This window comes from Crinia signifera, chromosome 3 (assembly GCF_055691185.1).
Source record: "Crinia signifera chromosome 3, ASM5569118v1, whole genome shotgun sequence".
NCBI classification, from domain to species: Eukaryota; Metazoa; Chordata; class Amphibia; order Anura; family Myobatrachidae; genus Crinia; species Crinia signifera.
The window spans coordinates 193,219,903-193,247,372 of NC_139219.1; positions in this window are offsets into that span (position 1 = coordinate 193,219,903).

The following is a 27,470-nucleotide window of genomic DNA, read 5'->3' on the forward strand; positions in this document are numbered from 1 at the left end:
CCACACATCAGACATATTCAAGCACTATGAGTCATCGATGAAAATCCTACAATCCTCAACCCTGCAGGAAACCCATTACAAATTGATACATAGAGCCATCATGTCCCAGAGACAGAGAAGCCACTTTGACCCGGAGGAGTCGGGTAGATGCCCTAAGTGTGGATATCTCTCGGCATCTTTATTCCACAACTTTTGGGCCTGCAGCCACATTAAAAAACTCTGGTTTAAAATCCTATACTATATGGAAACAAAACTCGCCCTTAAAGTCCCACTTCACCCCATACCGATACTCTTCTTAAACTTTGACCCATGGCAGCTGAAGAGCGACCAAAAATACCTCATACCATTTTTAACTCTACTCCTCACAACAGCAAAAAAAAGGCCATATTGAAGTCCTGGATCACCAGCCACAAACCCAACCTAACAGATGTAGAGGAACTATTAAATAGCTTCATGACGTTTGACAGATACAACAACATTCACTCCAACCAAACACTAAACAAATCCTTCCTGAAGAAATGGGAACCATATATTAAAACTAAACCCTTGGTTACCCAAAGTAAAATACTGGAATCCCTAGACCTGCTACCACATGTCGATTAATAGCACTTACCCCGCTTTAGAAGTCGGGCAGCGGACGAAGGGACCCCTTCTCCCAGAATGCAGGTGCTCTTAGTCGAAGAATCCCCATGCTCCCCTGTGACGCAGAAGACCTTATACATTCTATTTATACCCTGTGATAGCCCCTCGACTGAGAAGTTAGATGCTCTACGCCTGGAACCCCAGGAGAACGCAACAAAAACGATGACACCTACTGCAACACCCCCTACAGCCTCTCTAACCCCCCCACCCCCCCTCCTCTCTTCCCTCCCCCCCACCCCGTTACAGTATTAAACTTTTCATTGTACTAGCACTATTGAATTGACAGCAATCTCAGAATAGATAGTCACCTAAGCATAACTTTTGCCCTAGCTTTCGATTGGAAACGAATCTACAGAATTTTCTGCAGGCTGTGAGACTGTAGTGCCAGCAGGCTGGCAAAACTGTTTCTCATTACCACACCAGCAGACACTCATAATCCTGCCTTACCCCTTACCCCTGCTGTTTCTCACACGGATTACCTTTCTGTAGACTGTTATACCATTGTATAAATGAGACTTGACTAAATATGGTGACAACTGTAAACTGTTTATTACATATGTTTTTTTTTTTCTACTAATGTTATTACAAATGTGCACTACATGTTAAAATAATGCAAAATTGAATAAAAATACTTTACAAAAAAATAAAATAAAAAAAAATAAAAAAAATAAGGGGTTATGATAAATGTGTGGGGGTATCTGTTTTTTGTTTAGATGTACGAGAGCTCTGGGTGAGTAAGGGAAAAGTATTGCACTATCTAGCTCATAAGGGGAGTAAGAGTCAACTTCCTGTATCCATCCCAATGCAAATCACGTCAGGAGAGAATTGGCATAGTTTGATATATCAGTCTTGTTTTTTTTTAATTTCACTAATGAAATTCCAGGCTTTTTAAATTTAGTAAATTTCCTCCTCTACCTGTATTTGTAATGTCATATTGTACTCAAATATCCTCTAACCAAAATAAATATGTATCTTCATGATCACACATCATGGGGTTGATAAAGATCATATGATCCAATTTCAATATTTGTCATCAAAAGAGTCACGTTTCCTGCTGAGAGCTATAAGACGGAACTTAGAAAGTGAAACTGGAGAAAGCAGACATCAGCAAAGAGCTAAAAAAAAAAAGAGAATGGCTTGCAGCCCCCTTAAGCATTATGAAGATGATGACGATGTTAAGGCCAAGGATTTAGTTGAAACTCACTTTTCTCATGGAAAAATCATCCAAATAGAGGAAAACATAGTCCAACCTTTGAAAATATTGCATGAACTATTTTCCTCAGGTCTGTATATACTATACAGTTAAATTATATAATCTCATGCATTATAGCAGAATTTGGAGTCTATGGGTCATTTTAATAGTTAATGATTAAACATGATCCAACATTTTTGTCGAAATTAATATACTGTATAAGAAATCAATTTTAAGCATTGGAAGTAACTACCACATAGATATAACTTAGTTGGTCCTGCAATTATTAACTATTAATATATTTATCTGTTTAATTGAATATTACCGGCAGACTGTGCTGGAAAACTATTGGGTATAATTTGTTTCACCATTTTTAATCATGTATGAAACCAGGGGCGTTTTAAGAGAAGAGGAGACCCGTGTTCCACCTCCTCATACCAAGCCCCATTCTCTTTGCTGGGAGCAGCGCAGTTTGTAGTAAGGTCTGAGCACTCTATTACTGTGTATGAGTGGATTTCTGGAAAAATGTTGCGTTGCCATTTTCCATGGATTATTGCATTGCTGCTGCTGGTGGTGCTTTGTGGTGTCTGAGCACTAGAGCACTGAGACTCCACTGAGCATGTGCAGATCGCTGGAAAAATTTGCTGCCACTCTATTTTTTCTGCGGTCATGCTGCCGCCACTAGACGTTCAAAGTTAGTATTAAAAAATGGACCCATTATAAATACACCGCTGTATGAAGTAGGTATAATGGCCCTTATTCTGATCTGTGCGGAAATTCCCGCATTCTTACGGAGCGGTCCGCACGCCACGGTGTTTTGCCGCGTGCGGCCATCGTCCGTAGAAACGCCCACGTGTCCTCCGCATTCGGACGGACTCACTCTTTAAGAACAGGGCGTGTTTACGGACGACATACAAACCATGCGTGTGCGGGAGAAACACTCCGATTCGGCACGGTATTACAGAGTATTACAGAGTATGCTCGGGAATACCGCATCCGACCGGGAGCCAAGCGGTGCTACCGCACGTAAGCGGAGTATTTACGCCAAACAACCCACTATGAAGTATCTTCTGCAAGACATCACATGACCCACTTATTCAATTACCTATCCTCATAAAAAACTGCTTATTTGGAAATGGAATCAATTAGATTCCAATATATCCTTACAAGCATGCCTAACACATGCATTGCACACATTAACCCTTACAGCAATTGAAGTGCAATGGTTTCAATTAAAGCACTGACAAGCGTCCTATTAGTGAGTAATGAGTAAAGGAGTAGATTGTATTGGGTTCAGGTGTTAATGGTTGTAGTCATTAGGCGTACGTTCGCCTACCGCATGAACGAGTGGTGTCCGCAAAGCAATAGTACACTTGTGGACACCGCACATTTCAGCCCTTTTTGCTCGCGTGCATTCGGAGTGGTTTCCGAATGTACGCCCCCCAACATAAGTGTACTCCCCCGTGTCCGCCCATGTTTCCGCCCCGTTTTGCCCACTTTGAAACTACGCCCATGTGTCATTCCGCATGACGCCCATAATACGCCCCTATTTCCCGACTGATTGCGGGGACCAGTTTTGGACGGGCTTTGTCCGAACTGGTACCGAGTCAAGGCGTGGCACATGCGCGTAGCGTTCTCCACGCATGCGCAGACGCCGTAAAGACGCTATCCGTAAGAACGCGGTAAAGTCCGCATCAATCAGAATAAGGGCCAATGTGAGGACAGAAAGTTGTGCACTGTAGGTGCCATGTACATAATAAATATGATGTATGATCACATGGGCAGCACAGGATGAGTTTAAAAATAAAATGATGTAGAACAGAATCGAATCACTTATACAGTATATAAATACTGCTTTTTTTCTTTTAAATAGCACGTTCATTAAAGGCAGAGATATGAAGGGGCATTTATAACTTCAATACTGGTGTATTGCCAATGCTGGTCCCAGACATTGAACCTGTACAGTAAATGACTCATAGCTGTATAGATAGCACAGAATAGGAATACAGGTAAAATCTATTTGGTACTTGTTTCCTAGCACGGCCACAATAGCGGGCATCGCGGGTAATTTTTAATGGTCTGCGATGCGACCGACGCGATGCCCGCGATTTCCCATTGAAATGCATTGAAATAGTCAAAATCGCGTCGGTCGCATCGTATGCGGCCAAAATAAGCATAAGATGGTACCGACGCGATGCCCGCGATTTCCCATAGGGAACAATGTAAAATGCCTCAATTTACCCAAATCAACATAGGGAACATTGTTAAATGGGCCAGAGACCCCCAAAAGAACCCCTGACCAGTGAAATGGCCCCCCAAAAATAGTTAACGCCACCCCACGATCAACGTCAACCCGAAGCGTGGCGAGCGCAGCGAGCCCGCGAGGGGCGGCGGTACGCGTCCTCCGACCTTTTCATACCCCCACTATCCACGTCGGCGTGAAGTTGAGAATAGATTAGTGTGGCGAGCGCAGCGAGCCACCGAGCCCGAAGCGTGGCGAGCGGACGCGGATACCTGTGAAGCCCGCGAAGGGACGCATTTACCTATGAAGGTATCCGCGTCCCCTCGCGGGGCTCGCTGCGCTCGCCACGCTTCGGGCTCGGTGGCTCGCTGTGCTCGCCACACTAATCTATTCTCAAATCCACGCCGACGTGGATAGTGGGGGTATGAAAAGGTCGGAGGACGCGTACCGCCGCCCCTCGCGGGCTCGCTGTGCTCGCCACGCTTCGGGTTCGCGTTGATCGTGGGGTGGCGTTAACTATTTTTGGGGGGCCATTTCACTGGTCAGGGGTTTTTTTGGGGGTCTCTGTCCCATTTAACATTGTTCCCTATGTTGATTTGGGTAAATTGAGGCATTTTACATTGTTCCCTATGGGAAATCGCGGGCATTGCGTCGGTCGCATCGCATGTGATTTTTTAGCCCGCATGCGATGCGACCGACGCGATTTTTTTACCTGCGATGCCCCAGATCAAGATCATTGTGGCCGTGCTAGGAAACAAGTAACATAGATTTAGATCATTAGAGTGTGACAAGAAATTAGAGTTGATAGTAAGCCCCTCAGGGGCGTTTTAAGAGAGGAGAGGGCCCATGTGCAGCCTCCGTTGCATCCCCTTCCTCCCTGGCAGCAAGTATTCCAGAGTCTACTGGGCATGTGCAGGTCTCCAAGAACATGGTTTATGTAGCTCCAGTAGGCATGCATAAATCACGTGGTGTCCCTGCACGGCAGAGAGAAATCACCTGGAAAATGGCCACTTTGCCATTTTCCAGGTGATTTCTCTCTGCCGTGCAGGGACACCACTTTGAGACTCCGGAGGGGTAAGTATAATACATGGTTGCAGGGTGGTGGGTGAGGGTCCACCATGTCCCAGAAACCTGTGTGCATGGCACACCTTGCACCAATTATAGAAACGCCTTTGAACCCCTGAATGCACAGCAAGTCAAACCAGTTAAGCTGCAGTATGTGTACAAGTCAGGCTCACCGACGTTTAGGCTGCCCTCTCCTGGAGAGGGCAGCCAGCTTGAGGAAGTAGGGGGCGGGGCAGTTTATGTGACGCAAAAGGGGCAGGGATGGAGGCGGGGTACAACAAAGGAGCCTGTGAGTGGAGGTGTGGCAATGCAGGTATTACCGGCATTGCATAGTAGGGGGGGCAGGGCCACAATGACGCAATTTGCCAAGGAGGGTGACCCGGGAGGCTGGGACCATTAAGGAGGACTTGTCCAACTTTCCAGGAGGCTGGGAGACGGACCTGATTTTCGTGAGCCTCCCAGCCCATTCCGGTAGGGTCGGTAAAGTTTTACATCATTTTTGATTTGTCCTTAAAAATGGCTTAATCCTACCACTGCCATATGCGAGTACATGCAGATGCTATTTCATTCAAAATTGACTGTCATGTCTCTTTGCTACAGGACAAGTTACAGGGGAAACATTGGTTGATATTAGTATTGGGGCTGTAATCTACCAGCTGTTATCTGCAAGCAATGTTTTCAAGGAGATCTATGTGATAGAATTCACAGACGCCAATATCAAACACTTCAAGCAATGGCTGGATAAGGGTAAAGATGCCACTGACTGGTCATATGCTTCCCAAAAAGTTTGTGAACTTCAAGGCAATAGGTATAAAAGCTAATTTTCATGTATATTTAATGATAGGGTACTTATGTAATATCTGGGCTCACGTTTTTCTTATGAGACCGCGTCCGCTCGCCACGCTTCGGGCACGGTGGCTCGCTGCGCCCGCCACACTATATAAAATTAACTCCATGCGTAGTTGGATAGTAGGAGTATGAAAAAATGGGGTGCATTTAACATGGGAGTCCAGATAATACATAAGTACCGAATAATGTAATCACAAGCCAGTGTGGGTTACATGATTTAGTATGCGCCCAACTGGAGCCTAAAATCTGTATTCCTTTACACACACCCCCCTCCCAATATGGATTTATATTAATCAGCAGTAATTTAATTTACCATTATATTTTGGGGTTTGGGAAGGAAGCCAGAGCACCCAGATAGATCCCACACAACCTCAGGGAGAATATACAAACCCTGCACAGATAGTGTTCTAGTTTGCAATTGAACTAATGATCTCAAGGCTGTGAGGCAACAATGGCAACCACTGTGTCACCTTATTGCATGATTGAGGATTGCAGTTATTGTCCTGAGCACTTGTATGACATATGTTAGTAGAAAATCAGTTTATTGTATCAGCAGGGGCGGATCCAGGATAAAATGACAGGGGGGGCACCATGATAAAAAAGGGTTTGGGTGGGGGAGGGGCGGTGTTAGTGGTGCCAGTGTACATGCTAAGAGAGCGGCAGGAGAGGGTGGGAATGGAATTAAAAATAGGCCCTGGCATTTAAAGTACGCAGGCCCACCATGGCGACAAAAGTGAAGGATGTAGTTGTGCGCGCACCAAAGGCGTGCTCCAGAAAAGGGTGTGTGGCCACTCAACAGGGGGCGTGTCAACACCATATACAACTTCTACACATTATGCAACAAAATACTAGACCCCATTATACTTGCCCCTTACACATGATGCCAAATGGAATGAGCCAAAATTGACATAATGCCACATGGATTGAGCCAAAATTCAAATAATGACACATGGATTGTGTCAAAATTCACATAATGCCACATGGATTGAGCCAAAATTTACATAATAACACACGGATTGAGCCAAAATTAACATAATGCCACATGGATTGAGCCAAAATTCACATAATGCCACACGGATTGGGAAAAAATTCACATAATGCCACATGGATTGAGCCAAAATTCACATAATGCCACACGGATTGAGACAAAATTCACATAATGCCACATGGATTGAGCCAGAATTCACATAATGCCACGCGGATTGGGAAAAAAATTCACATAATGCCACACGGATTGAGCCAAAATTCCCATAATGCCACATGGATTGAGCCAAAATTTACATAATAACACACACGGATTGAGCCAAAATTCACATAATGCCAAATGGATTGTGTCAAAATTCACGAAATGCCACACGGATTGAGCCAAATGCATAAAATGCCATACGGATTGAGCCAAAATTCACATAATGCCACACGGATTGAGCCAAAATTAACATAATGCCACACGGATTGGGAAAAAATTCACATAATGCCACACGGATTGAGCCAAAATTCCCATAATGCCACATGGATTGAGCCAAAATTCACATAATGCCACACGGATTGAGACAAAATTCACATAATGCCACACAGATTAAGCCAAAATTCACAATACACTTCATAAACAGGGACATTGTCCACCAAAGGCACGCATTAAACATTTACACCATAATGTCCATTACACGCCATTATGTCCATTATGTATTATGCCAAACACCATAATGCCTATTAAAAATTATGCTACATAAGTGCTGCTTCTCTACATGCTCATTGCCAAGGGTTCCATGCTCATTGCCAGAGGTTCCATGCTCATTGCCATGTGGGATTACATGCTTATTGCCAAGGGGGAATACATGCTCGTGGTAAATGGGGGACAGCCGCCACCAGGCAGAAGTGATAGCCACTAACAGTGGCAGAGCCTGGCTGTATTCAGAGCACTGCAGGTCCCGGCTATTTGAAATAATACCCCTTTCACACCAGAAAATGCATTCCCAGGTTGGCCCCTTTTACACCAGCCTAGTCCCTGCATTTTCTGGTGTGAGGGGGAGAGAAAACCACCCCTCCCCCCTTTAACCAGTTATCTCATTTAGGGCCTTATTCTGATCGGTGCGGATATTCCCGCATGCGGACGGACCGCCGATGTTGATCGTCTGCGCATGTGCAGAGGTCACTCTGCGCATGTGCAGGCGATTTCGCCGCACGGATTCTTTATACGCCGCACAGGGGGCGTAGAGGGGCGTGAGGGGCTACTTAGCCTCATTACCCTATGCATACGCCCCGCGTTTCATGGGCGTTCCCATGCAAACGCGGGGCGTATGCATGGTAATGAGGCCTTGACGCGTGGGTACGGGGCGGGCATCTGACATCGTTGGATGTCAGCTGCCCGCCCCCATACATGATTTCACACGGACAAGTGTCCGTGTGGTCTTGTGTTGCGGGACCTGGTGGAGCGTGCGGCCCTGCATTCGATGTTCGGCGACCATCGAATGCAGGGGCTGCTCCCAAGACGGAAGAGGCGTATCCCCGTCCAATTTCATGCGGATCGCCACATATCCACGTACGGACGGCAGGTGGCGATCCGTATGGAAGGCGGGGATTCGCCTGCACGGTTGCGGCCGCATATTCTGATCGGGCCGCACCGATCAGAATAAGGCCCTTAGCCGGCTATATCTTCGGAACCAACTGACCCATTTACATGAGACAAGTATTATATTGAAGAACTTTTGAGTGGGCTTTGAATGATTTTGGTCCAGTGAAACTGGAACGTTTGGTTCCAGAGTAATCTGCCCTCAAAGTCATGAACAGCCATGAAATTACATTTCAAAAATAAAATAATCGGTTTACACGCAATATCTCTGGAACTGATTGACCGATTTGGACCAGCCTGGTATCATATTGAAGGCCCAGCTATTTGAAATTGAATGATATCAACCACAAGCTTCTGTGATGCCAGGGCGGGAACTGGCATCCGTCGGAACCGGGTGGGGGTCGGAATTGACGGGTCCCATATTATCCTATGGGGAAAAAACGTTACAGGTTTGCCAGGCGATATCTCCGGTTCCCGGGGGGCTAGAGACACGGGGCTGGGCTCGTTGGAAAGCCCTGGTCCTCAGCTACAAAATAAATGACAGGGGGGGCACGTGCCTGGGTGCCCCCCCCCTGAATCCGCCACTGTGTATCAGCAACAATCAAATTATATGATATGTTATTAATAACAATAAACACATATGGAACACTTATGTAATATCATTTTGTTGAAAATGAATTATATATTGTGAATCCCTTATTTACAAGTTCTGTCAACACTTTGATTCTAATCTATAATACAGGGCGATTCAAAATTTGCAGGACACCCTTTTGTTTCAAAAACTGTGCAGGAAATGGGAAAACTGACTCAAGATGGTGCCCATATTCGGTTCATACCCTAATATATAGCCCACCTCACCCATACCTTACTAGAGTACAGTATTCAAGTTTTCCCATTTCCAGCACAGTTTTTGAAACAAAAGGGTGTACTGTGAATTTGGAATCACCCTGTAGTCTGTGAGATGCAAGCGAGATGTTATTCTGGGGAGTGTGCACATATTTTTAAAGCAACAATAATTGAATAGGCATACTGGTCGCATGCCTGCATCTCACAGTCTATCTCACAGACTATGGCATAAGGCCCTCTATCCTCTGCTTACAAATCTCAAGATACAGTATGCTCTTACAACTTGTCAATAAAAGGACTTGTCACCTGCGGTGGTTTGTATGTAAGTGCAAACACCAGATATTAACAAAATGATAGTAGTAAATGGTAAAAACAAATTCCCTTTCATCTACCTTAGACAAGGGTGCCAGTGCTGAAGTTCCCACCTGAGGCATGTGCCTAGGGATGGCACTTATTTGGGGAGGCATTTAATGCTTGTGTTGGTATTATCAGCCTGAAATGTACCAGAAATTTCTAATTATTTCCACTGGACTTTTCCATCTTGAATGTAGTGTCTAAACGGGTAGCACATGCCCATACTGCCAGGGCCGTATTGGTGCACCTCGAATACTTGAGACAGGGGGGTGTATTTTAGATTGTACATACCCTCAAACATGATTCATTCTAGGAGAGACAAAATGCTCTCTACCTGGCCTTCACACTAATATATGATTGGTCACCGGGTCCCCTTTTTTGCTTTTTTATCTCTCAGCAGTATGCTGCCACACTGCAGCCACATCAGCTCTCCCAGCTAGCTCTGTCACATCTCTCCTAACCGGGAATGTGCCTGCAGACTCAGCCATGTCTTCTCTTAGCATCAGTGAGGAGAGACCTGACAGAGCTAGCTGGGAGAGCTGATGTGGCTGCAGTGTGGCAGCATACTGCTGAGAGATAAAAAAGCAAGCAATGGGGCCCAGGTGGTGAGTGCTCATCTGCTGCAAATAGACCAGTAAGGGCGGGGTCTTTAAGTAGTTCTTGGGGGTGTCTCTGTGGGTAGTCCACGAGGTGGGTTGGGGAAAGTTCAGTATCTGTGAGTAGTCCATAGGGGAGCAGAGGGGGGGAGGAGGAGTCTGAGAAGTCAGCCATTGGGAGCCCCATGGAGATTGTGCTGTGGGTCCCCCCAGGGTATAGCTACGCCACGGACTATAGATATTACTTAAATAGCTTTCTTTTTTCATAACATAATGCTTGGTAAAATATGTATACAACACAAAAGTGGTAATAATCAGCATGTTGTTTTAAAAGTGTGTGTTCTACCTTGAATAACAAGTAATACATACACACACACACACACACACACACACACACACACACACACACAAGGATTGTCCCTTTGTGATACACTTAATTAGCTGGCATCATAAACTAAGGATAAATAATTGAGATGATAAAATAGCAAATTCTTATAATAATTAACCATATCTACATACTTATTTACCAAGTTCATCTGTATGAGATCCATGATATGTGCTTACTGTAGATAATGTTAAATGCTTCTTGTTTTATTTCAGATATGGATGGCAGGAACAAGAAGATCAACTGAGAAGAGTGATTCAAAATGTTATTAAATGGGATATCTTTAAAAAGAGTAGTATAGATCCCACACTTGTACCCAAGGTTGACTGTGTTATCAGTCTCTGGGTATTGAATGTAGTTAGTAAAACTAAGGAAGATTATCAGAGGAACATAAAAAGTTTCACATCACAGCTTAAAATCGGTGGTCATCTGCTGCTCTTTACTGCGCTAAACATGACTTACTATATAGTAGGAGAGCACAAGCACTTTATCCTCACAGTGGATGAAGCTTTTGCACAAGAGTCAGTAATTAATGCTGGATTTGTCATTGAGAAGGTGAATTTATGGAGTAAAACAGTACATTCGGATTTACTTGATTATGAGCATTTGTTTTTCATCCTTGCTCGGAAGGAAAGAGAGGTCTAAAATAAAAAATTGGGAGATTTAAATTTCAGCAGAGCCGTATACAGATCCTGTTGAAGTTTCTTGCGTGAAATATATGCTGTGTTCATGTTATCCATAGTGACATATTTTGCATTACTACCCTAACTGTGTGGAGTTTGTATAATCTTCCTGTGATTGTGTGTGCTTCCTCTGGGTATTCAATATCCTCCCACAATCCAAACATATACTGGCAGGCTAATCGGCTCCCAACAGATAAAACAATTTAACCAATTAAACGTATGTATAAGTGTTTGCATGTACATGTGCAGATTAGATGGGTCAAGTGTTTCTTATCTGCCCAGTGTCAGAACTCTGGGAGACAATGAAGGCTCCCGCTTTTGGGCACCAAGCCCTGAAGGGGGCACTTCCACTCTGAGAGCTGGGTTAAGTGGGGCTCTGGGGGCAAGTATCCCGAGGTCCTCCTAATTGAGATGCCCCCCCCCCCCATCTACAGGTCTTCATTTCCCATCCACAGTGCAGCTGACTGCACACATAGGCAGTGACAGACTGCCACCGGATCCACAGACCAGTGCTGGACAGTGCGCAGGCTGCAGGGAGGGAGTGTGCAGGAGGACAGGAAGGCACACACAGCAGCAGCCACACCTGGAGAGGAACACGCTGCACAGGGGCGGATCCAGGATAAAATGACAGGGGGGCACCATGATAAAAGAGGGTTTAGGTGGGGGAGGGGCAGTGTTAGTGGTGCTAGTGCACATGCTAAGAGAGCGGCAGAGAGAGGGTGGGAATGGGATTAAAAATAGGCCCTGGGATTTAAAGTATGCAGGCCCACCATGGCGACAAAAGCGAAGGATGTAGTTGTACGCGCGCCGAAGGAAAAGGGGCGTGGCCACTCAACAGAGGTGTGTCCTTGAGTGTAGTCTACAACACCATATACAACTTCTACACATTATGCAACAAAATACTAGACCCCTTTATACTTCCCCCTTACACATGATGCCAAATGGAATGAAACTAAATTCACATAATACCACACGGATTGAGCCAAAATTCACATAATGCCACATAGATTGTGTCAAAATTCACATAATGCCACATGGATTGAGCCAAAATTCATATAATGCCACTCGGATTGAGCCAAAATTCACATAATGCCAGATGGATTGAGCCAAAATTCACATAATGCCACATGGATTGAGCCAAAATTCACATAATGCCACACAGATTGAGACAAAATTCACATAATGCCACACGGATTGAGACAAAATTCACATAATGCCACATATATTGAGCCAAAATTCACATAATGCCACACGGATTGAGCCAGAATTCACATAATGCCACAAAGATTAAGACAAAATTCACAATACGCTTCATAAACAGGGACATTGTCCACCAAAGGCACGCATTAAACATTTACACCATAATGCTCATTACACGTTAAGTTACACACCATTATGTCCATTATGTATTATGCCAAACACCATAATGCCTATTAAAAATTATGCTACATAAGTGCTGCTTATCTACATGCTCATTGCCAAGGGTTCCATGCTCATTGCCAGAGGTTCCATGCTCGTTGCCATGTGGGATTACATGTTCATTGCCAAGGGGGAGTACATGCTCGCGGTAAATGGGGGACAGCCGCCACCAGGCAGAAGTGATAGCCACTGACAGTGGCAGAGCCTGGCTGTATTCAGAGCACTGCAGGTACCGGCTATTTGAAATAATACCCATTTCACACCAGAAAATGCATTCCCAGTTTGGCCCCTTTTACACCAGCCTAGTCCCTACATTTTCTGGTGTGAGGGGGAGAGAAAACCACCCCTCCCCCCCTTCCACCTTTAACCAGTTATCTCATTTATCCGGCTATATCTTCGGAAGCAACTGACCCATTTACATTAGTATCATATTGAAGAACTTTTGAGTGGGCTTTGAATAATTTTGGTCCAGTGAAACTGGAACGTTTGGTTCCAGAGTAATCTGCCCTCAAAGAACATGAACAGCCATGAAATTACATTTCAAAAATAAAAAAAAATCGGTTTACACACAATATCTCTGGAACCGATTGACCGATATGGACGAGCCTGGCATCATATTAAAGGCCCAGCGATTTGGAATTGAATGAGATCAACCACGAGCTTCTGTGATGCCAGGGCAGGAACTGGCAGCCGTCAGAACCGGGTGGGGGTCGGAATTGACGGGTCCCATATTATCCTATGGGGAAAAAAACGTTACAGCTTTGCCAGGCGATATCTCTGGTTCCCGGGGGGCTAGAGACACGGGGCTGGGCTCGTTGGAAAGCCCTGGTCCTCAGCTACAAAATTAAAATGAAATGAGGCATGTTGGGTATAAAAACCCAGACTGGCCATCAGGAAGGCTTGTGATCAAGCAGAAACGCGTTGGTGGTTCTTTTTAAGGACATAGAGGCTGTTGGACTGGACTTGTCAATACACTATCTGAGGCTATTTGGGACGGACCTTTTTTTCGTTGGAGACCCGGGATCCCACTGAGAAATTATCCTTCTGATTGTCCTATAAGCGACATAAATAGCCTTGATGATAAGGCCAGACACGGTACTATGCCAATTTGATTGTGTGTACTATTGTGTTTTGAATAAATTGTTACCGTTTTACGCTATGTGCAATTATTGAATTTTTAACCGAGGTATACGAGTGGAGGAGAAAGGGAACCACATTCTTATCAGACGACATTATACGAAATATCTTGTGGCCTAAGGAAAGGCTCATTTGCGGTACGGAGAATATATTTTGACCGTAGAAGCATTTATTATATGTTTAATTCGAAATCTACACTAGGAATGCTGCGATTTGTTTATTCTTCTCTTTTTGAGGTATCATATTTCTACAAGGTCTACTGACATCGAAGTCCTTCATATCTCAAGTGGGAGCGCCCTATCAGACCCTTCTGTTTTTGCATCTACTATTTCTGGATAGTTTGATGACTATCCTTTATGATAAGGCTGCACCCTTTGTTTAGAGCGCAGGTTCTTGTATTATTTTTTCTTGTTATTTTTGGTTATATGCTTGTGTATTTCCCAGCAGCCCTTCTTATAGTATGGTCATTTAAATTTGTATATTGTGTTCTATCATCTATATACAGTTGTGCTCATAAGTTTACATACCCTACAAGAATTTGTGATTTTCTGTCCATTTGTCAGACAATATAAATGATAACTCACAAACTTTTCTTTAACTCATGGTTAGTGGTTGGGTGAAGCCATTTATTGTCACAATACTGTGTCTACTCTTTTTAAATCATAATGACAACAGAAACTACCCAAATGACCCTGATCAAAAGTTACAGATTTTGGCCTGATAACATGCACACAAATTGACACAAATGGGTTTGAATGGCTACTAAAGGTAACCATCCTTACCTGTGTTGTGTTTGCTTGTAATCAGTGTGTGTGTATAATAGGTCAGTGAGTTTCTGGTCTCCTGAAAGACCCTTGCATCTTTCATCCAGTGCTGCACTGACATGTCTGGATTCTGAGTCATGGGGAAAGCAAAAGAATTGTCAAAGGATCAGCAGGAAAAGGTAATTGAACTGTATAAAACAGAAGGGTTATAATAAGATCAGTGGCATAGCTTGTGTAAGGCAGCCCCTGCCACTGCTTGGGGGAGCGGGGGCTGCGTGGGCGCCGGTGGACAAAACCCCAGAAGTGTCATTTACAAATAAATGACAATATACACATATGCTGCTGTGTGTCAGTGTGTTTGCTGGTGCGCCGCCTGCCGCTACCGCACAGGCGAGTCGGCCGCGGCACGGACGCAGCCATGACAGTCTCTCACTGTCAGTCTGGACTGTCACATTGCCCTTGATGGGCAGGCGGGCATTCGGCTGTCCAATGGGAGGGTGGGGGTGCGGCCTTGCACGGAGGGACAGGAGAAGCAGCAGTGACTGCAGTTCTGGCCAGCGCCGGTGCTATAGAGCCGGAAGCAGCAGAGTCAGTCCGGGGAGCAGCATGCCAGCATCATGGGCGGAAACGGAGCCGGCAGCCACAGCAGTAATCCAAGGATCAGTGGGCACACCAGCGGTAAGGTGCCTTTTCCCTGCCTACCTGTATTCACAACCCGCTGAAGGTGGCCTGGGGAGGGGAGAAGATATTTATATATAGGCAGTGGAGGATGTATGTATATGAAAGAGACATTGTATGCATGCATGCATGTATGCATGGCATTGTATGTATGCATGTATGTTTTTAAGGCAGTGTATGTATATATGTGAGGCAGTGTATGTGTGTATACCTTATATGTAGCTGGTGTGTATGTATAGGAGAGGCGGTGTGTGTGTTTATATATATTTCAGCAGTTGTGTATGTATGTTAGAGATGGAGTGTCTATGCATGCATGCATGTATGTATGTATGTATGTATGTATGTATGTATGTGAGAGGTAGTGTGTGTGTATCATGCAAAAGGGTGTGTATATGTATGTATGAGAGCAGCTGTGTTTGTATGTATGATAAAGGCAATGGATGTATGTGAGAGGCAGTATATGATTTATATTTGTATGTATGAGGAGCAGAATAAAATAAAAAGACATATAGGTGTGTATGTGGCAGAAATAAAAGGAGATAGTAAAGGTGTTAAAGAGAATGAGAGAGACAGAAAAAGGAGAGATATGTGAAGGAATACTGTATGAGAGAGACCAGAGAGTGTATGAGAGAGAGGAGAAAGAAAGAGGGAAATATAAATGAGAGAGTCCTACTCTGTGTTGGGTAGAAGCACAGTGAGTGACCCACACAGTCCTGGTGACTCCCATCCTGCTGGGCCAGTGATAAACTATTAGGCAACACCATACCTTTTGCATGGCACGAGGCATAAAGACACTGGATACCTGAGTTGGAAGGGGCCCCTGTAATAAATTTGCTCCCCCTCGGGGGTCGGGGCGCCACAAGCTATCTTGGCAGGGGGGAGCAAAATTTATAGTTACGCCACTGAATAAGATATCCAAGCAATTGAGAATGCCAATCAGCAGTGTTCAAACTCTAATTAAGAAGTAGAAAATTAGGAATTCTGTGGAAACCAAATCAGTCAGGTAGACCAACAAAAATTTCAGCCACAACTGCCAGGAAAATTGTTTGGGATGCAAAGAAAAATCCAAAAATAACTTCAGCTGAAATACAGGACTCTCTGAAAAAAAAGTGGTGTGGTTGTTTCAAGATGCATAGTAAGGAGGCATTTGAAGAAAAACGGGTTGCATGGTCGAGTCGCCAGAAGAAAGCTATTACTACGCAAGGTACTTGTGTATTACCACGGCGCTGGTGTGTGCAAAGTAGTTGGCGTAGTCAGAGCTACATAGTCAGCGTAGTCAGAGCTACGTAGTCATCGTCAACCAGCGTAGTCGTAGTAAGGCAGCGTGTAGTGTAAAGTAACAAGTAAAGCTGCCGGTGTACACAGGGTTGGGTGGGCTGGCTCACCAGCCCACCCAACCCTGTGGATGCCCTGTGGATGCCTTGTGGTACATAATACTTGTATCATGGCACTGGCAGACCAGGACAGTAACGGGCGCTGTGAACTGCCTCCGCCATGCTGAAGGGACACTACGCTGAATAGGACAGTACATAAACTACTTAATGGGCACCATGATAATACACAAGTGAGTTTGAAGCTCAGGAAGCCTGAGGTGTGCTCTCTCACCCAGTGCAGTGACCTAAATCGAGGAGAAGGGCCCCGTTACTCCCCTAACCCCTCTCAGCCAGAAGGCCGAAGAGGGGACAATAGGTATTGGTGGGTCCTCTTCGCCGAAGCTTAGAGCGACCCACTTCCCTAGACCCCCAAAAGGGTCAGGGTCAGTGGGTTCTCTGCACCCTAGGGTTTAGAGAGACCCTCAGTGGGCTTCCCTCCGCCTTGTGGCTCTGGGTTGCCCTCAGGGGACCGCAGCTCTCCCCAAAAGGAAGAGAGCTTTGGTACCTTGGGGAGTGGATAGCCCATAAGGATCTTGCACACTGCCCAAAAAAAGTGACACAGAAAATGTGATAAGTGACAAACGTGAGAGGGGAAAATAAATAAATAATAAAGAGACCCCAGCCAAAAGGCCGGGGTGGGGGTGTGGAAAAATTGTCCTACCCCAGCCAAAAGGCCCGGGGTAAGGACGTGAAGCGCTAACCTAAAGGGAAGTTCGCAGTGCAAGTGCCATACTAGTGCATAGTGATTTGGGGTCATCACTGCATGTGCCTGCTTTGAGAAGTTTAGGACTTTCTTACAATGGTGCAACCATGCCGCCTCCGGCTGTAGGTGTATTAACATTACCTGGATGTTGGGGGATGCCGGAGATGGTGCAGTTTGTGGCATTTTAGATGTGGCAAGGTCTTCATTCAGGGCACTTGGCATGCCGATTGCCGTGGACAAAGCAGAGGGTCCTACTCACTGCATTACTTACTTGTGTATTGAGTTTGACATGTAGGTGCATTGTTGTCACCTTCCAGTAGCAAGGTTCAGAAGCTCATAGGGCTGGTTTGGGAATGTTTGAGCAGGTTCAGTCTTTGTTGGAATCATTCAATTTTGTGTAGAGTATTATCCCCCTGGGGTGGGGTTTTTTTCTTGTCACAAACTTGAATGGGCAACTGCCAGGTGGCCAGGCAGATCCCAGTCTACCTTTCCCATGAGATCAGGGAAGATTTGCTGGTTTTGTCCTCATTTCTGCTTTCTTTTAACCAGGAAGTTTTGTGACATGTTACAACTGCTGTCTCCAGCTGTTCATGGATGTGTCAGGTAGGGTTGGTTTCGGGGCCTTTCTCAGAAACGAGTGGTGTGCGGCTCCCGAGTCCTCTTTGTGGGTGGCACAGGGATTCACTAGGAATCTCCTGTTACTGGAATTGTTCCCGATCATGGTTGCCTTGGAATTTGGGGATTGGCAGATAGCGCAGCGGATAGGCATGTGGTGTTACCTGGGCCAAGAATTCATTGTCCCCTTCCACGCACAGGGCATAAGATGCAACTTGGAGGGATTGTTGGTACTTGTTAAGTAGGTATGGTCGTGAAGGTAAGGCTTTGGAAGATAACTTTTTGGCTTTTTTTGTGGATCCTTATACAACGGGTAGGTCAAAGTCAGTCATGTCCGCTGCCCTTGTGGGCATTGCGTTTCAGGTATGGTTGCTGGGTTAGGAGAATCCCACTAGGTCCTTTGTGCTGTTTAAGGCTATGAAGGGGTGAGCCAGGGCAAATCCCGTGCCTGCAGATTGCCATCGGGACAATTGCAGTTGCAGTTACTAAAAGGCTAGATGGTTGCTCTGGGGAGCATTGTGGAGGCATCATATGAAACCGCGCTGTGTAGGGTGGCATTCGCCTTGGCCTTTTTTGGTGTGAGTGAGTAGCAAGTCCTCGTTGTACATGGGGTGGTTGTTTAGTAACGTGTCATGCAAGACGATGTGTTGCTTTGCAAACTTGGGCATCCAAACGGACCAAGCGGGCGCAGCAGTTGGGTGGCTCTTGCGGGCAGAGCAGAGGTGTGCCCGGTATGGTTGGCGCATGCATATTTGCAGCTACACCCTCACCAAATTCCAGTTGGCAGCTGTGTTGCGGCACTGCTTAGTGTCTTTGGGCTTGAGGCCTGGGGATTGTGGGACCCATTCCTTTCAGTTTGGGTCGGCTACACATACTGCAGCGGCTTATAAGTCTTATGTGCATTTAGATAAGTTGTAGTTGTGCCTGTTGCGCTAACCATAAATCTTTGTTTACCTTCAGTTTTTGAACGGCTAGCATTCAGAAACTGAGGGTGTAAAGGTTGCTTTTATTTTTTCATCCGAGGGGGCCTTAATTCAATTGGCAAACCTACGGTCCACGGGAGTTTTTTTGAGTTTTCTCCTTCACATGGGTTTCTTACAGTGGTTCAATTTATACTGTGTTCCAATTCTGACGTTAGGGACTTCTTTTTCAGCTTCTTTGGATTACATCTGGATAAATATGGCTGATTGGCCTTTCTTTTATTTTTGGGCGGAGAGACATCCAATGGCAGGCAGACGGTGTAATAGTTAGGTGACAGGGTTGTCAGGAGATAGCCTAAATGATCCCCCATTTTCACTGGCATGGGGTGGTCCGCATCTTGGCTATCGAGAAGGCCCGTATACATATATGTATACAATATACCTGTCAATTTGGTTGGCTGGTTGTTTGTCTGGGCCATGGGTGGTTTGCTGGTTGGTCATCCCATGTTGATCCTCAGTAGCAGACATTGCTACAGGGAGGATAGGGTGCACCTTTCTCTAGCAGGCATTTGTATCTTCCTCGTAGATATTTTTTAGGTTGTGGGCTTTCGCTTGGTTTCTATTTGTTTGTTTGGTTGGAATAGCGGCTGCGGTTTGTTAAACCTTGTTGTGGTATGAAGTCGCTACCAGCCAGCGGTCAAAGCATGACATTAGAAGTCATTGTGGGGCACCCCCTTTTGGTAGGACAGCGAGTGTTTCTTTCCCATGCGGGTGGACAAAGGGCGTTCCTGAGCGGGAGCGCCCATTGCTCTGACAGGTTAAAGGATGGTGGGTCCAGCACAATGCAGGTAGGAGGCGGTGGTGAGCCCCTCCTTGGATTTTGTTAAGATCAAGTTGACTGGGCTGGAGTTGGTAGCTACTTTCTCTCTGCCATCCTCCAAATTTAGTTTAAAGCTTAGTTCTAAAACCTAGTTTAAAATTGCAACTCAAATTAAGTTTAAAGTTAGTCAAACATTTTCACCAATCAATAAATGCTTGTTGACCTTTTGAGATCTAGCACTTGTCAGTGTATTTATTTATCGTCTGTGTAGTTTATTTTGTGTCGGTGTGATATATTTTAGGTGAAGCTAGCTTAAGTTAAGGTAGAGGTATGTCACAATAAGTTATGGGCGCCTTAGGAGCAAAAGCATATTTATCACCATTTTCCAAACAAACATGAGCTTGTTTTCTAATACAGATTGAGTATCTCCTATAAGAAATGCTCGGGACCACGAGCATTTCGAATAAGGGGTTTTATGTTTTTTTTTTTTTTTTTGTTACATACTTACCTACATACTACATACATACTTTGGATGGTCCCACGGCGTCCAATGCGTCCCCCAGTGTCCACGGCTACCTTCAGGATCTTCTTCTGTGGTCCCAGGGGTGTATTGCGTGAGTTTGCAGGCACGCCGGCGACGTCACCGGCGCTCCTGCGCACCCACGCAATGCACTTCCCATTGATGCAGGAGCAGGTTACCTGGCATGACTCTAACACTGAAAACTTGAGCGGATTGTTATTAGAAGCTGCACATACCCATTTGTGGGACGCAATGCACTTCCCATTGATGCAGGAGCAGGTTACCTGGCATGACTCTAACACTGAAAACTTGAGCGGATTATTATTAGAAGCTGCACATTTGTGGGGTGGCCATTTAGGGGGAGAGAAAACACTCCGACTCATACAGCTAAGGATCTTTTGGCCAGGCATCTATGCCTCAGTCAAGAGGTATTGTCAGGAATGCCCAGTGTGACAGAAGACAGCCCCTCAGTCAGAGTTTAGGGCTCTCCTGGTACCCCTCCCTATAATTTCTGTCCTTTTGAGTGAATTGGTATAGATTTGATATGACTAGTGGAAAATTCTGCTTGAGGGAACCAATACATACTAGTGGTAGTGGATTATGCCACCAGAAACCCAGAGGCTGTACCGTTGTGTAATATGAAATCTGACACTATAAGTAGAGAGCTACTACCCCTGTATTCCTGCCTGGGAATACTGAAGGAGGTTTAAACAGAACAAGGTACCCCATTTGTTTTTAAGCTTACGAAGGACTTGTGTCGGTTGTTAAAGGTATTCAGAATTACCACTTCAGTGTACCTCCCGCAAAAACATGACCTGATAGAAAGGTTTAATCTATCCCTTAAACAAATGATAAAGAAAGCAGTTTCTCAAGAAAAATTAGACTGGTATTTTCTCCTACCTTATTGAATGTCTGCAGTTAGAGACGTACCGCAATCCTCTACAAGCATTAGTCCCTTTGAGCTCCTCTATGGGAGAAAGCTCAGAGGAATTCTGGATCTATTAAAAGAAGGGTTGGAAGAACAATCTTGTCAGGATTCTAACATCATTCAGTTTGTATCCCAATTGTATGGCTGTTTAAGGCAGATTGCGCCACTCCTATACGAACACATGGAATGGGCGCAACAATGTCAGAAACAAAGTTATGATGTCACCGCAGTCTACCAGTCTTTTAAACAGAAAGACAAGGTGCTAGTGCTTGTGCCCACTATAGAAATTAAAATGTATGCTTAATGGCGGGGCCCTTATGAGATTATTGTGGTGGTGGGACTGGTCAATTACAAGGTTTGACAGAAGGGTAGTAGAAGGGAGGTACAAATCTACCATATAAACCTGTTAAAACCTTGGAAGTAAAGTGCCAGTGAGCCCTCTTTGGTAGCAAAAAAGATTCCAGAATGATAGATAGCCATTGAAGTCACACTTATTCCTGGACAGAAACAGGAAGTGGGGAAATTGGTGGCGCAGTACCAACATGTGTTTTCTGCCATTCCAGAAAGACACAGATCATCCAGCATGATGTTGTGACTCCACCTGGGGTGGTCATTAAACAAAGACCACATCGCATAACTGAGGCAAAGCAGGGTCGAGTAATGAAAGAGGTGGAAGAGATGCTATGCCTAGGGGTCATAGAGGAGTCAACCAGCGAGTGGAATAATCCATTGTCCTAGTGCCTAAGCCTTCAGGTGCTTTAAGATTCTGCGATGACTTCCATAAATTGAATCAAGCTTCTTGCTTTGATCCGAACCCTAGTTTGATGAGTTGGTACACAATTTAGTCTTGATCTGACAAAAGGATATTGGCAGTTTCCTTTGACAGAAGCTGCTAAGGCAAAAAACAGCCTTCTCTACCCCAGAGGGCTTATTTCAGTACAAAATGCTGCCATTTGGTTTACATGATGCCCCAGCAACCTTCCAGAGAGCTATGACTAAGTTGCTGCGGCCCCACAGGGAATATGCAGCTGCATATTTAGACAACATTGTTATTTTTAGCTCTAACTGGGAATCACACCTACTAAAGGTAGAGACCGTAATAAAGTCTCTATGGGCACACAGCTTTACTGCCAACCCTGAGAAATGTGCCATTGGTATGGTGGAGCCAATTATTTGGGATACATTGTGGACAGAGGACAGGTTAAATCTCAGCCTAGTAAGGTAGAAACCATCCTCATCTGGTCTAAATCCAAAGGTAAGTCACAAATTTAGGATATTTCTCAGTCTGGAGGGATATTACCGCAGGTTCATTTGAGATTTTGCCACTAGAGCGGCTCTTGTATTATACGGTGACACTTGGATGCTGCAATGCTGTAACCATTATTACTGTGCTGATTAAGTGATATGCTATTCATCTGCTACAAAAAAAAAAAAAAGACCAAGACTTTATCTGATCTAGTGTATGTGCTTCCTTGTCACAATAGATATAATCTGTTTGGTTGCTATGAGTATTATGCCATCTTCAATAGAACTCCTATTTTAGTAAATGCACTACTTATATTCTGCTTTAATGTTATTGTGATTTGTTGGCCTCTACAGCTAAATTGTGATTTGTTGGCCTCTACAGCTAAATTGTAACTGAGATGAAAGTTAATGTGAGTAAACTATTTTGGGTTATATGCTTGTGTATTTCCCAGCAGCCCTTCTTAACAAAGAAAAGAATCTTTCTTATAGTAGGGTAATATAAATATTGTGGTGAAACAGGGTTAGTTTCACCAGAGAGCATACCTCCCAACAGTCACGTTTTTCACGGGACCGTCCCGTTTTTTTGGGAGTCCCCCCAGCCTGAAGGAATAGACGCTGTGCGCATGTGCCTCATTTGTATCTGACACACCCATGTTTGCATAGACCATGCCCCCTATTCAGAGGAAGTGTCCCTCTTTTGAGCATTAAGAATTTGGGAGGTATGAGAGAGTGATGTGTTTCCCTGGTCACAACTGCCCTGTAAAGGGTTAAGGAACCGTCCAGTATCAGAGAGAGTGCTTTGCAGTCAGGTAACAGATCCTGGTTCACTGCAAAGCCAGGAATGGGTCTCTGGTGTGTGTTTGGGTGGGCTCCAAAACATACGGCTCCAGTCCAGGTTTTCAGACCTTCACAGCCACAGGTGGGAACTGGGCTGATTGCAGGAGAAATGAAAGGGCTTTAAACCTTGCTCAGTTTGGTGCACATGGCGCTGATGCTCATTGGGAGCCAGTGAGCAGGGACACGTGTTATAGCGCCAGGGACTTGGACTGCCAGTGCCTGGAGGCACTGAGGCTCCATGCACAAGGAGTGTTGGTTGGACAAATATTGTTGTTTGTTTATAAACACCTTATGTTGCAGTTAAGTGGAGTTGTGGAATGTATGCCATTAAATACATACCCAAATACCAGAAAGTGCCTGAATTGTCCTGTCTGAACGGCACACCTGTTACAATATGTATATTGTGTTCTATCATCTATATATGTCTAGTGTCGGATTGTGTGTCTCCGAAACATTGCCATCTGTTGGCAGCGAGTGAAACTACATCTTTTCTCATACATACAGCTTATTTGGGGGTGTCCTTGTTTCACCTATGGCACTAATATAGGACCGTCTTTAGATCTGCTAGGAATCTGTGCGAGGTTTATGAGCATAACCCCTCATTTAATAGTATTCCACCATAGTAGCGCACATTGATAATATGTACCCACAGTATTGCTGCAGTTGATAATATGCACCCAAGGTGGTGCCCCTCTTAACCCCTCCCCCACATATTGTGCTATAGGTAATGATACAGTAGTATCCGTTTTTTTGTACCATTCTTTTTATTTAAAGATTTTTCATACAGTATATAGGGATACAATAGTACGTGCAATAATTTAATTAACACTAGTAAGGTAATGGTATGTTATTACCACAATCCACGTAGTTACAATGTTTCATAAATCAATGTAAAGGTGTGTGTGTGTGTGGGGGGGGGGGGGGGGGCAGAGATACATGAAATACCCATAACATGTTCACCGAGCAAACATTTTATCAGGATGTATTAATATATTTAAAGAGAGTGGTAGATGCTCAATTAATACCCCTTTTACACCAAGGAAAAACCCAGGTTGGACCCAGGTCAGCTTTGGTGTAAAAGGGGTCAACCCAGGTCCAGTAACACTGGTCTCCTACCCAGGTCCTGACCAGGGTTGAACACTGGTTGGACCTGGGTCGTGGGCGGTGTAAATGGTCCCAACCCAGGTTGGGACATCCGGGAAGTGCTGGATGCTTTTCCATAGTGCACTGCAATGGCAAAAGACAGCAGCCAGGAAGGATACGGGCAGTGTACACAGAAATCATAATTGGATGCAGTATCATTTATGTTTTTTTTTGGGGGGGGGGGGGGCTGGGGGGAGCACATGGGGCATTCGGTCTGCTGCTGCAGGGGAAGGGCACTGAATAAAACTTTTTGAAAAATATTCTACAAAATAAACAAACCAACATTCTTCAATGCTAACTAGTCATGTCTTTTAATTTTTATTTTAAATCATTGTCCTAAAATGGACATTTTTAATGTCATCCATAGGGAAAAGCAGGGCGGATCCAGGTTAAGTGTAAACGGCACAGACCTGGGTCCGACCTGGGTCACAGTGCTGGGGTATGAAGCTGGATCCAAACCTGGAAACTCCTGTGTTCAAAGACCAGGGTCCGACTAGGGATTTTGGTGTAAAAGGGGTATTAGTTTAGTAATACCACCATAGGCGTGCGCACGGGGGGTGCCGGGGGTGCACAGGCACCTCCTAATGACTGTCACCACCACCACCCCTCCGCGCTTGCAGGCAGTGCTGTTTTTACCGGCGAGCTGATCGCATGGGGCACCCGCCTGCTCCTTACTAAAGGCTTTTGAATTTGATCAATGACATTGGCAGCTCTGCTCATCATGCCACTGACCCAAGCCGCCTGCACGGTGCATGCAGTAGTATTGGCCAGAGCGAGTTTGCGCGGCGCTGCCTCCCACACACTTTCTTCCTGTGCAGCGCACAGTTTTTGACTCTACCACACTGTTATGACACAAGCGCAGCACCAGTAACATTTATAAGTAGCTGCTGCAGTGGGGCTTCACCACAGACGGCCGATCATCAACAGACCGAGGCACTGAGGCAGAGCCCAGGCAAGAACTTAAATGCTAAATGTATATATACACACATGTATGAACTTCTAGTTTCCAGCAGCACTCCCATGGACTTGCACAATATATCACTCGGACACAGATCTTAGCTGGTGCAAGTCCGTGGGAGTGCTGCTGGAAACTAGAAGCTACATTACTAATTACTGAGCACCCCGGCAGTTACTTTCCTGATCTATTGAGTGCTGGCCTGTCAAGTATCTGTCTCTCTGTCTCTCTCTGTCTGTCTCTCTCTCTGTCGCTGTATCTCTCTCTCTCTCTGTCTGTCTGTCTGTCTCTCTCTCTCGATATCTGTTGTGCTTTTTTGGGATTTTTTTTTTTTTTGGGGGTTGGGGGGTGGGGGGGGGGGGGGGAGAGGAGATTTTCATCCACCCATGTTAAGACAGGAGAGGCCTCAACTACTGCAGTAAAGAAAAACAATATTAGTAATGTGTATCATATATATATATATATATATATATATATATATATATGTGATTAGTATCATGTAATTAGTATAACTTTTTTTTTATTGGTATATTTTATGGTTGTTTTTGTTGGTTTGGTTGATTTTTTTTTTTAAATCATGCTGGCCATACATTCTAATCCTACAATAATGTATATATACTGGCCGTCAGAATACAATGCTGGCATCCCAATAGAGGGAATCCTGACAGCTGTCAGGTAGGTATACTGTACTTATCCTCCCTCTCCCTCCCTTCCTGCTGCCTAGCCGTGCCCTAGTAGCCTAATACTGTCTGTCCCCATTACTCTAATCCCTGTGCCCCAGCACCTAAACATAACCACCCTGCAGACTAACCCTAACCCCACCTTCTAAGTAACTAACCCGAAACCATCGTTCCCGCGGTCTTACCCTAACCTTCCCCCTCCCCACAGCCTACCTCTAAGTTCCCCCATTGAGCCTAACCTCCCCACCCCCCTTCCCTGACCTAATGCTAGCGGTCCCTGCATACTTACGTTAAGCAGTTGGATTCTGGTGCCTGTCTCATGGTGGTGGATGCTGACAGTATAGGGCCTGCCGGCATCCTGTTTGCTAGGATGCTGAATGCCTCCAATGTCAGGATTCGTGCTTACGTGCTATAGCATATCTTATAGGTGAAATAGGCAGATCCTAAGGCGAGCTCAGGGAGGACAGAATGGTGTCCCTCCCTCCCTCCCTCCCCCTACTGTCAGCGACAGCACGGACAGCGGTGCCCAACCCCACCTCAGTGATCACAAAATACTGGCAGTGAGTGACCCCATTTTTTAAATTGAGTGGGTCCTGAAGCAGCCAATAAAAATCCACAGTGCCACCCAAACCAATCACCCCAGCCAGTGACTTGTTCATTCATTCACTGCCTGAGACCTCTGCCCTTCCTTCCCTGGCTGCAACATGCTGATGCAGATGCCATACACTGAGTCCCCGAAGGGCTGCCTCTCCTTCTGGCTCTCTGGATAGGCTCGGAGTCTGTACAGCGGCTACCTACTTCTTACAGGGGCTTAGCAAGCGCTCCCACCACCCCCTGCCAGAAGTCCCCCATCGGGATGGGGGCATCACGGTGTGAGGTGTAATGGGCATCACGGTCTAAGGTGACATGTAATCGGCATCACAGTGTGTGGCGTAATGTGCATTATGGTGTGGTGTAATGATCATAACAGTGTGTGGCATAATGTGTAATGGGCATTAGTGTACGTGGCATTATGTGTAATGGGCTTTTACAGTGTACATTTTTTGCAGCACTTTCACAGCGCACTGTTCCTGTTTCTAGTATGTGCATGGAGGGGAATGATTTATTCTGAAGCCCAAAAACATAAATACGTCACCTTCTATTTAGTTTGCATTGGCGCCCAGTAGTTTGATGATGGACATGCCCCTCCAATGGTGCACCCCCTAAGAAAATGGGCTGCGCACGCCTATGAATACCACTCAGGTGCATGAGAGGGAGGGGTTAATACTGAGTAAGATATAATGCTACTGGTTTATTGGGGTGCCGCACCC